We start from the raw sequence: 10,841 nt of genomic DNA on the forward strand, positions 1-10,841 counted from the left end.
AGAGGGGCAGAGGAATGGAGAGGAGAGGGCTAAAGAGAGAGGGGGGGGGGGGGGGTGGATGAGAGGAGTGGGTGTGAGGAGAAAAAACAAAAGGCAGGACCGAAAGAGAGAAAGTTAAAAAGGAGAAAAACACCCCCTGGATTAAAAGGGTGATTACACCCAGTCATACAAAACACTCTGGCAACACCTGGTCACTAGACCCTTCACCCTGCTCCTTTAGCCCCAGGGCCCATGCTGCTGGGAGGTATGCTGTGATAGAATGGTGGCCCCTAAGACACAGAGCTGCAGGTTGCATGTGAGGTTGCATGTGAGGTTGCACGGCGCTGCTCCCTGCCACCACACCTAGTGAAACCACGGATGCACGCCACCTCCAAGAGAGAACCCCTGAGCAGAGTTTACAGGCCAGCTTGTTGTGATGCTGTTTCGCACGAATCGTGGTAACGATTAGTTGCAGTTAATGTGAGAGAGAGACACACACACACACACACACACACACACACACACACACACACACACACACACACACACACACACACACACACACACACACACACACACACACACGCACGCACACACACACACACACACACACACACACACACACACACACACACACACACGCACACACACACACACACACACCTCCCAGCTAGCTCCTCTGGAAGCTGCAGCACGGCCGCCTTTAAAAAATAATTAGCACAGGTTTTGCCTCTTTTATTGTTGTTGTTATTATCGGGGCCATAAAAACCAGCAGGTCCAAAGGTGGGGGAGCTATGTACACCACATATTGAGAGAGAGAGAGAGAGAGAGAGAGAGAGAGAGAGAGAGAGAGAGAGAGAGAGAGAGAACTACTAGCAAAATGGCAGACAATGTAGTCTGGCACAAATGGCCGGGTCTACAGGTATTTGGGGAGTTGCATCATGATCCAAGGAATCCAGGGGTAAAAAAGTGTTTGTGTTGAAGGTTCTTCCTTGGCCTACTGGGAGTGTGCGTGCAAAGTTTCACGGCAAATTGTCTGACGGTGCCGGAGATTAGCTGCTCACAGAAACACGGACACACTGACGGACATGCTGACGGATGGACGGACAGGGGTCTTCAGCCGTCGGGCTTGGCAGAGACAAAGAGAAAGAGAGAGAGTGAGAGAAAAAAAAAGAGAGAAAGAGAAATTGAGTTGTGATTTTCAGTGTGCATCCTTGTTAAAACCTATACCTCCATGTTAGGTTCCTCTCCATTGTGTGTGTGTGTGTGTGTGTGTGTGTGTGTGTGTGTGTGTGTGTGTGTGTGTGTGTGTGTGTGTGTGTGTGTGTGTGTGTGTGTGTGTGTGTGTGTGTGTGTGCGCGCGTGTGTGTACGTGCGTGCACACACATTTGGGGGATTAGCTGCACAAACCGTTTAAGATAGCTGTTGCAGAATAGCGTCGTCCACACCCTCCAGAGTCCCTGAGACAGCCTGTGATGTGAGGCGTTGCATCTTCTCCTCAACCCTCTGCTCCTTATAGATCAGAGCCATAACAACTGCCCCAGCCCTGGGCCTCCAGCTGAAGTGTCAAAATCCCGTCGGCATTGGGAGATCACAACAGACTGATTACCAACAGGAAGTGGCTCCATTATGGGCTTAGAGACAGGAGAGAGTGCTCTCTGGTTACGGCGCTCACTCAAATCCACACATTCCTCCAGGGTTTAGCGGGAGACGGGATGCTCCTTCGGTCCTAACCTCTCCAAACCCAGCCCAGGGGGCATTGGGATACAGGGGGCATACCGCTGGGGTGTTAAAGGTGTCCCCGGGGAGGGGAGGAGAGGATGGCTGGAGGTTGGCTGAGAATCAGGAGCCAGTTGACAGCCACTGTCTTGTGACACTGGACACCTGTGCTGAGTGGATTCTAAGGCCGTGGAGTGGATTAGACCAGTGGTTTGTAAACTTTAAGTTCCCAAGGAAAACCTCAAGGCACAACCGTATTCATATCATAATAGCCTCGATAACATTGTGTTATCATCTCATCACTCTGTACATGTTTATTTTCATTTACTAATAACAAATGCTTTAACCACATACGCCCTATTTCATACTTCATACTTTCACACACCTTTGAAAAATAGTAGAAAGATCTGGTCTAAAAGCTCACGACACATTGCAACGCTAGGCCCAAAATGGATAGACATGTGTTAGTATTTGTCTGTGTATTAGGAAATTATTGCACGCAAAGTACTGATATAGAACATTGGTTTTCAAAGTGGGGTCCGGGGACCCCCAGGGGTCCTTGGGGGGGGGGGGGGGGGGTACCAAGAGGTCCCCAGCCAAATTAGTTAATATAGCGTCACAATAATTGTAACCGCTTTAACCATATTTTATACTTTGGCTATTAAAAAACAGCAGATATACAAGCTCATAGCGTCGCACCGAGTGTCGCGCTATGAGCTTGTAGATCTGCTATTTTTTTTAAATCCCTGCCACAAAATATTTTTGAGATGGGGGTCCGCAGCCAAATACATATCATTTTGGGGGTCCTTGACATGAAACAGTTTGAGAACCACTGATATATAATATTTAAAAAATAAATCCTTGAACTTTTTGTACAGGTGGTATATATATTATTATATATTGCAATAATAATGTGTGTCTGGAACAAAATCCCAAGGCACACCTGGACCTGTCTCATGGCACACCGTCGGGGGGAACCACTGGATTAGAGTGCTCTGAGATGCAAGAGACAGCTCAGTGAAATACAGGCTTCACATCTAACCCACAGTGACACATGACATGATCATTCCCCTGGGGGGATGTGCAAGGCCTCGTAGCCTCTCAATCTATCCAGGATGACTCCTGACAATTTGACAGTCCACCCTTCAAGCTCAGGAACAAAATTGATTTAGACACAAATGCTTTCGTTTTTTTTTTTTTTTCGCAACAGGAATCCTACTGTAGCAAGTCCAGTGGACCCTGCCATCGCTCCGAAATGCCTGAAAGCCACAGATCCATAAACATTAGCGCCGAGATCATTTCCTAAACTATCCAACAGGGACTGGAGCTCATTCCATTCCCCCTCGTCTTCCCTAATGTGATTAGAACAAGAGGTTTTTGACTTTTATGATCTGTGGCCCTGAAAGTCCCCCCAAACGACTCCTCGGAGAGTAGGAGGCACGGAATAAGGGAAACAATTGAGACGATTGCAGGAACGCCTCCCCTGGGAGCGGGGTCGGGGAGTCGAGGAGAAGAGATGGATTGTGTTGTCCCGGGCCCAACGTGGGCAGGAGGACTTGCGGAGTCATGTGCATCACGCAATGGGAAGAAAATATCTCACTCACACGGAGAGAAATGCATACACCAGTGGTGTAAAGTAACTGAGTACATTTACTCAAGTACAATTTTGAGGTATTTTTACTTTACTGGTGTATTTCCAATTTTCAGTACTTTTACTTCTACTCCACTACATCTCAGAGACAAATATTGTACTTTCACTCCACTACAATTATTAATATGTACATTTTGATTATTATTACAAAACATACATTACCCACTTCAGCCATAATACATTTTGACCATTTGAAAATAGCAGATCTACAAGCTCACAATGCGCCGCAACAATGCGTCGCTTTGCGACACATTGTGAGCTTGTAGATCTGCTATTTTCAAAAGATTATTATACATTTGAAAACTTGTGAAATGGGACATACTGCATAATGAGTACTTTCTACGTTTGGTACTTTAAGTACATTTTGATACCAATGCTTTTGTTTTACTCAAGTAAATTTTTAATTCCGGACTTTTACTACAGAGTCTATATAGCAGTATTGATACTTTTACTTAAGTAAAACATTTGAGTACTTTTTCCGCCACTGCTGTCCCCCCCCCCCAGAGCCCTCAAAACGTCTGAAGTCCACTTTGTTTGGTTTAGTTCCTCTAGCCTTCCTAATGCAGACGAGCTGTGCGAGGGTCCGTCGGACGGGAATAGCGAGGCCTCGGTCATACGGGGGGACCAGGCCAGGTCACAGTGTCGCTACATGTATGTGTACATGTGAATTATTTACTCGTCGTCCAACAGGAAATGAGGAACGATAACAAGCTTGGGAAAGAAAAGGAAGAAAAACAAACAGATGGTATCTTCCCCCTCCCCTCCCTCCTTTCTTTCTTTCTTTCTTTCTGTCTGTCTTTCTGTCTTTCCTACTTTCTTTCTTTCCTTTGTTCTTTGCCCTTCCGTCCGAGGCGGTCAGTCGGCCGCGTCAAACTGGGGACAAACAAGGCGAGGGGCATGTGACTCGAATAGGAGAGACAAAATTAATTTAAAATTAATTTGAGGAATAAATCGTGCAATTTGCGAAGCCTTTCAACTTGTGCGTCCGTGAGTAAGATCACGGCTTTACGAGGGAGACTTTTGCACAGTTTTGTTCCCCAAGTCACTTAACACACAGCCATTGGTCACTGCATTCATTTGCCCCCCCCCCCCCTCGTCCCCAAACTAAAAAGGCATGGTGTTGAAGTGAGCCGGACCTTGTGATGTTCTCCTGACCTCGGCCTTTAGAACCCTCATCCCTACAAACCTCCTCCTACACAATCCCATCAGGCTCTGCTGCTCACTCACCTGTGACCCCGACTAGGTGGTGACCTCTGACCCCTGGGGGTCAGGATTATTAAGAGCAGTGGTTCTCAATCTTTTTTTCATTTCAAGGACCCCCGGTTTGGTATGCATTGGTAGGCCACACGGACCCCCATAACTCCGAGAGTGTAGAGATGGAACCAAACGAGGCCAGTTAGGATCCATTTGGTTCCATTTCAGAGTTACAGACCTGTAATGGTCAATTTGTTGATTAACTATGAATCATTTTACTAGGGACCCACTGGATCCCACTTTGAGAACCAGAGTATTAGAGACCCAGGGGGGGTCCCCAAATGATTTTGGGGGGTCCCCAGATGACAGTGAAGTGACAATTGAAGGACAGGACCTTTTAAAGAAAAAAGAAAAAGACTGCATCAAAAGTAATAAACAAACTATACTATAAAAACTGGTCAAACTGGCCAAATTGTCAAATAATATAAGAAAGAGGCCAAAAATGTGAAAATAGTACATCTACAAGCTCACAACGCCTCGCTTTGAGCTTGTAGATCTACTATTTTCACAATATGCATCCGTGGAACCGAGTCAAACAAAATGGAAATGCCTCAACTCCTACATCCCAAGTGCTTGTCAGGGTGGGGGGAGGTCCCCAGTTCAAATATGATTATTTTGGGGGGTCCCCCCCAGTTCAAATATGATTATTTTTGGGGGTCCCCAGTTCAAATATGATTATTTTTGGGGGTCCCCAGTTCAAATATGATTATTTTGGGGGGGTCACAGCCTGAACAGGTTGAGAACCAGTGTATTATTAGAGCACCAGAGTCAGGAACCGGGGAAAGCTGAGATGCCCCCCAGCTGCCCCCACGCCCCAACCCCTCCAAACCAGCTAGGCTTATAAAGCTCTGGCCTGGGATGGCAACTTCATCTCTCTGGAGCCAGAGTCTGTATAGCTCCACACACCAGACCTGTGTATCAAAGGCTTGGGTGTGATTAAAACAGGCAATTGTGGGCTATAATTTCTCACCAGGGTGTGGGGGTCTCTCAGGTGGGGGTCTCACTCAGATGGTGGTCAACAGAGATCTCCGTCGGGTATATGCGTGGCGGTCAATCTGCTGACAGGCGTTTTTTTAATTAGCCTGGAGATGTCCGCTATGGGAACTTAGAAGAAGGGAGGAAACAAAAGAGAGATGAGGGAGAGAGAATGGGGGGGGGGGGGGGGGGAGGGTCACACGCCCGGGGGGGGCGGGGGTGGTACGCTCACCGTGCCAGATCTAAATATGTAGCACCAAATAAAACATCTTCTCACGAGACCACAGCTGGTTCTTCTGTGTCTGGTTATTGGTTGCAACAAATAGACAATGAACGTACTGCACACGCACACGCACACGCACGCGCACGCGCACGCGCACACGCACACGCACACGCACACGCACACACACACACACACACACACACACACACACACACAGAGAGTCTCCCAGAGCAATCTTATCTTGTAAATTCTTGGCAACGGTGATATAAAACGTGGAATTTGGAAGGATGCACTATAAAGCAGTCGTCCTCCAAATTGAAGGGGAAAGACATTCCCATACTGCAGTAAATTCTTTCAGAATCGGGAGTCGTTTGGCTAAATGAGTTGTTTTCACACCAACCCAGCGGGTCACGTCAGACCACAGCACAGCGTTTAGGCCTCCCATCATCTGGAATACTGTAAACCATGCAGGATAATCACAGTATTCAGTCTGATCCCTTCCTTCCTTCTCTCTCTCTCTCTCTCTCTCTCTGCCAGCCACCTCATCCACCTCTGCGTCGTCCACAAAACATCATCTCCTACGCTCCTCTTCACCCTCTTCCTCTCCAGGTCTCAAATCTTTGCTTCTGGGGGGGTCCCTGGAACGACATTTGAGATGGGGGTCCGTGGCCAGATACTTATAATTTTGGGGGTCCTTGACATGAGCTATGAGCTGGTATATCTGCTATTTTTGAATGAACATGCTCTGGTGAGAGGCAAGTCTGGCCGGTGGGGAGAATCAGTTACATATACTGCCCAGTGGTGGAAAAAGTACTCACATGTTTTACTTAAGTAAAAGTATCAATACTGCAATATATGAATACTCTGTTACAAGTAAAAGTCCGGAATTCAAAATGTACTTGAATAAAAGTACGAAAGTATTGGCATCAAAAAGTAGCAAAAGTAAAAGTAAACTCATTGTGCAGAATGTCCCATTTTAAGTTTTCAAATGTATGAAAATCTTTTGAAAATAGCAGATCTACAAGCTCACAATGCGTCGCATCGCGACACATTGTGAGCTTGTAGATCGGCTATTTTCAAATGGCCGAAATGTATAGGGTTGAAGTGGTTCATGTATGTTTTGTAATAATAATCTAAATCTACAAAGTAACTAGTAACTAAAGTTTTCAAATAATTGTAATGGAGTACAATATTTGCCTCTGAGATGTAGTGGAGTAGAAGTAAAAGTATTGAAAATTGGAAATACTCAAGTAAAGTAAAAAATACCTAAAAAATTTACTTAAGTACAGTACTTAGTTACTTCACACCACTGATACCGCCCCAGAACTCTCAGGCTGCTACCCTGTCTGTCACACTCCACACATGCCTGCCAACACAATAGTGTGTGAGATGAAGGAATGGAAGAGGAAGGACAATGGAGAAGAGAGAGAGAGAGGGGGGGGGGGGGGGAGAGAGAGGTGGACTCATGAACGAGTGGACAGATGAGGGACTGAAAGTTAACGAGCATAAATGCAGGAAATAAAGGGATATTACGTGGATAATACGAACCCCATAACACACACGACAGAGAGGAGCAAAATGAACCAAATGAAACGTGGGCCAAGGTACAGTAAGAACACCTGAGGAGAGAGTACTTGAGCTGTGCAAGAGGGAGGGTGGCACACAGTACGGGGTGGGCCGAGGGTGCAGCCAGGTGGTGGTGGCATTCCTGCTGAAATGTCTCATGAGTAAGTAGCCTCCTTAGTCCCGATCACCTCTCTCTCTCTCTCTCTCTCTCTCGCTACGGTTGGCGGTGGTCTTTTTTTTGTTGTTGTGCCAAGTGGCAGCGACGTGGGGATGCAGCAGAGCAGGCAGAGCTAAAAGTAATCTACAGCTCTTTCATTGGGTTTTTTTTTTTTGGCAGCGAGAGCCTGCCTGGCAACAATATAATGAACTGGCTCGAAGCATAACAACATAACAAATTATCTCAGCGATGTTTCCACTTGCAACAATGACATGTGTTTCCAAGCCTCGTGACATTCACACCACGCACAATTTATACGCGCCGTTTCAAGATATCACCATTTAACGCTACTTGACATACAGTATCCCTACTACAACCGTGTCTGATCACAAACGGAAGCAGTGGCTTTGGAAAAAAAAGAAAAGACGATTCCCACAGTCACACCAGCTGACGGGATCGTGTCTTTCAGAATCTTTCAGAAGGAAAGAGGAACTAGAAGCTGTATCTTTGGACTACAGAGAAAATAAAAGGTGCCAACTGGAACCCAAACCGGTTCTTTAGACCGCTGCTTTTTTTCCCCCTCAACAAAAGATATCTTTGTCGAAAATAGCCGATCTACAAGCTCACAACATGTCGCATTGAGGTGATCGTAGAGCTGCTATTTTCGATCAATGTTCACCTATTAAAGCCTCACAATGTAACATCTTTTTAATTAATAAAATGTAATTTTGGCCAATCTGTATGGTAGAGTATGTTAATACAATATAACTTATAAAATTGGGGTGGTTGTATTTTGTCTCCCTGCTCTTCTATTGAGACATTTAGATCGTGTCAAAGGTCACGTCTCACCTAGACACAGGATCGGACACGATTCAATTTATCCCCCGAGCAAGCAGGCAGGCTCTATTGGCTCAATCGTAAAAACAAATCTGCACTTGCACAGGAAGCCGGGTTCAAATCCGGGGCAGAGGAGGAAAGTTACATAGTGAAAATATATTTAGGTGCCAGGGTTTAAGTGGGTAAAGGTGCCTCAGATAACCATCAAAAAATGGTTATTTTACCAAAAAGGATGAGGAGCATGAAGAACGATTCACTAAATAAAATGGTTCTTTAATCATTTAGATGATGGTTCTGTGGGGGAACATAATAGCCTTTTAAAGAACCGTAAATGAAGCATTATATTTATGTGTGTATGCAGGAGGCCAGTAGCCTGGGATCCAGCCTGCTTCGCTACGTTCGGCGGACTTTATTTTCTCTCTTCGCTTCTCAGTCTGGAAAGCCTCCTATCTCCAAGGGAGGCGGGACATGCCAAAAGGTTCGAATCGAACCTGGGGCTTCTGATTGGTCTGTGGTGCGGGGCGGGACCAAAAAAACAGTGTGATCGTTGTGATTCGTCATTCGTTTGAACAACATCCAATCAGCAACGACGTTGCCCAACGTGACATATGTAGTTCCAGTGTAGTTCTGCAAAACCTCCCAATGGGAGGCTTTCCAGACTGAGAAGCGAAGAGAGAAAAAAAAGTCCGGCGAACGTAGCGAAGCAGGCTGGATACCAGGCTAGGAGGCCAGCACCGTGACTGTGAACTCACTGACCTGAATTAACAGGTGGTGAGGGAGTGTGTGAAAATGTGCACAGACAAGGAAGCGCGTGCATTTAGTCGTGCGCTGTTATTCTGCAGAGATGGCAGAGCGCCATTGGGTGTCAAGTCTTCATCTTAATAGCTCTTAGTGTCCAGGTGGCATGAGTGCCAACGAAGCCCACACAGGATGTGTTGTCGTGCCCAGTCACACGCACACGCATGTGCGTGCGCACACGCACACGCACACACACACACACGCACGCACACACACACACGCACACGCACACGCACACACACACACACACACACACACACACACACACACACACACACACACACACACGCGCACGCGCACGCACACACACACGGATCAGGTTGAGAGCTTTGTGCTGGGATAAATGGATAGGTGTGCCACGGTGCACGTGGATTCTGGGTTGTTACCATCAGGGGAGGATGCTTCTCCCTTCTCCTTTGGGAATCTAGAATTTCACCTCTACTTTCACACCGTGCCTTTGGAATAAGCTGTGGCCGGACCAAGCCAACAGCTTGGCACTCTCTTCCACTCCACAAGTTCAAGAGTCAAGAGAGAAAGTGAAAGCCAACACCGAGGTGAATAATGTGACATTGTGGTCTAGAACTGAGAGGATATGAATGGAAACAAATGGACCACTCTCAGTCACAGACCCCACTTTGAGGACCATTGGTCTAGAAAAAAAACTAAAAGGAATTATTTTATGGTTTATGGCATTGAGATTAGTAGAGCCTTAAATGGAAGTGCCCGTGGGATTTGGGCTGTGAGGAAAATTCCTCAAGCCAGCCGTTCTAACAACTTAAAACATAAAAAAATGCAATTAGCTTTTATTTGAAGCACCTTACAAATGTTTATATAAGGGGGAATCATAGCTCTGAGCTTTAGGGTGTCAGGGCCAACGTGCGTTCCACTGTCTGTGTTCCACATGGCAACATGTGTAAATTCATGTGTGTGTGTGTGTGTGTATGTATATATATATATTGTCAGAATGAAGACAGGGTTTTGGGGGTGGGGTCGGGTGGACGACTAAACAAAATGGCACTGAGTTGAGGGCACATTCCTCAGTTGATTTAACAGCTTCTAAGATGAGGGGGAATGTGTCAAAGCTGGAGGCTTTGGTGCAGTGGTTCTCAAACTGTGGCCCAAATGATTTTTTGAAGGGGTTCCCAGATGATTGGCTTAATGTGCAGCATTGTTTTCTCACTCAACAGTAAACAAACAAACATACAGTACAGGTGTATAAACAGAGTATCTGCACATTTCTAAAGTGACAATTTAAGGACTTTTTGTATTACCTAAAATAAAAATGACGTTACTGTGTCAACAAACTATACCATAAATAATGGTCAAACATTGGCCAAATTGTGAAATATCTAAGAAAGAGGCAAACATTTTTAAAATAGACGATTTAGAATAGATTTTCCACAATATTCGGTTCCACCATATTTATCTGTGTGGAACCGAGTCAAACTAAATGTAATGCCTTAACTCCTACAATTCCAAGTGCTTGCCAGGGTGGGGGGTCCCCTGTTCAAATACCCCTCCCCCCCAGCAAAATGTGTTAATATAGCATCACAATAATTTGAACCTTTTATACTTTGGCTATTCAAAAATAGCAGATATACAAACTCAATAGCAGCTTGTAGATCTGCTATTTTATTTAAATCGTGAAAGTTTTCGCAAACCTTTGAAATATATATATTTTT

The sequence above is a fragment of the Gymnoscopelus braueri genome (genome assembly GCF_963280865.1).
Source record: "Gymnoscopelus braueri genome assembly, chromosome: 13".
In the NCBI taxonomy this organism is placed as follows: Eukaryota; Metazoa; Chordata; class Actinopteri; order Myctophiformes; family Myctophidae; genus Gymnoscopelus; species Gymnoscopelus braueri.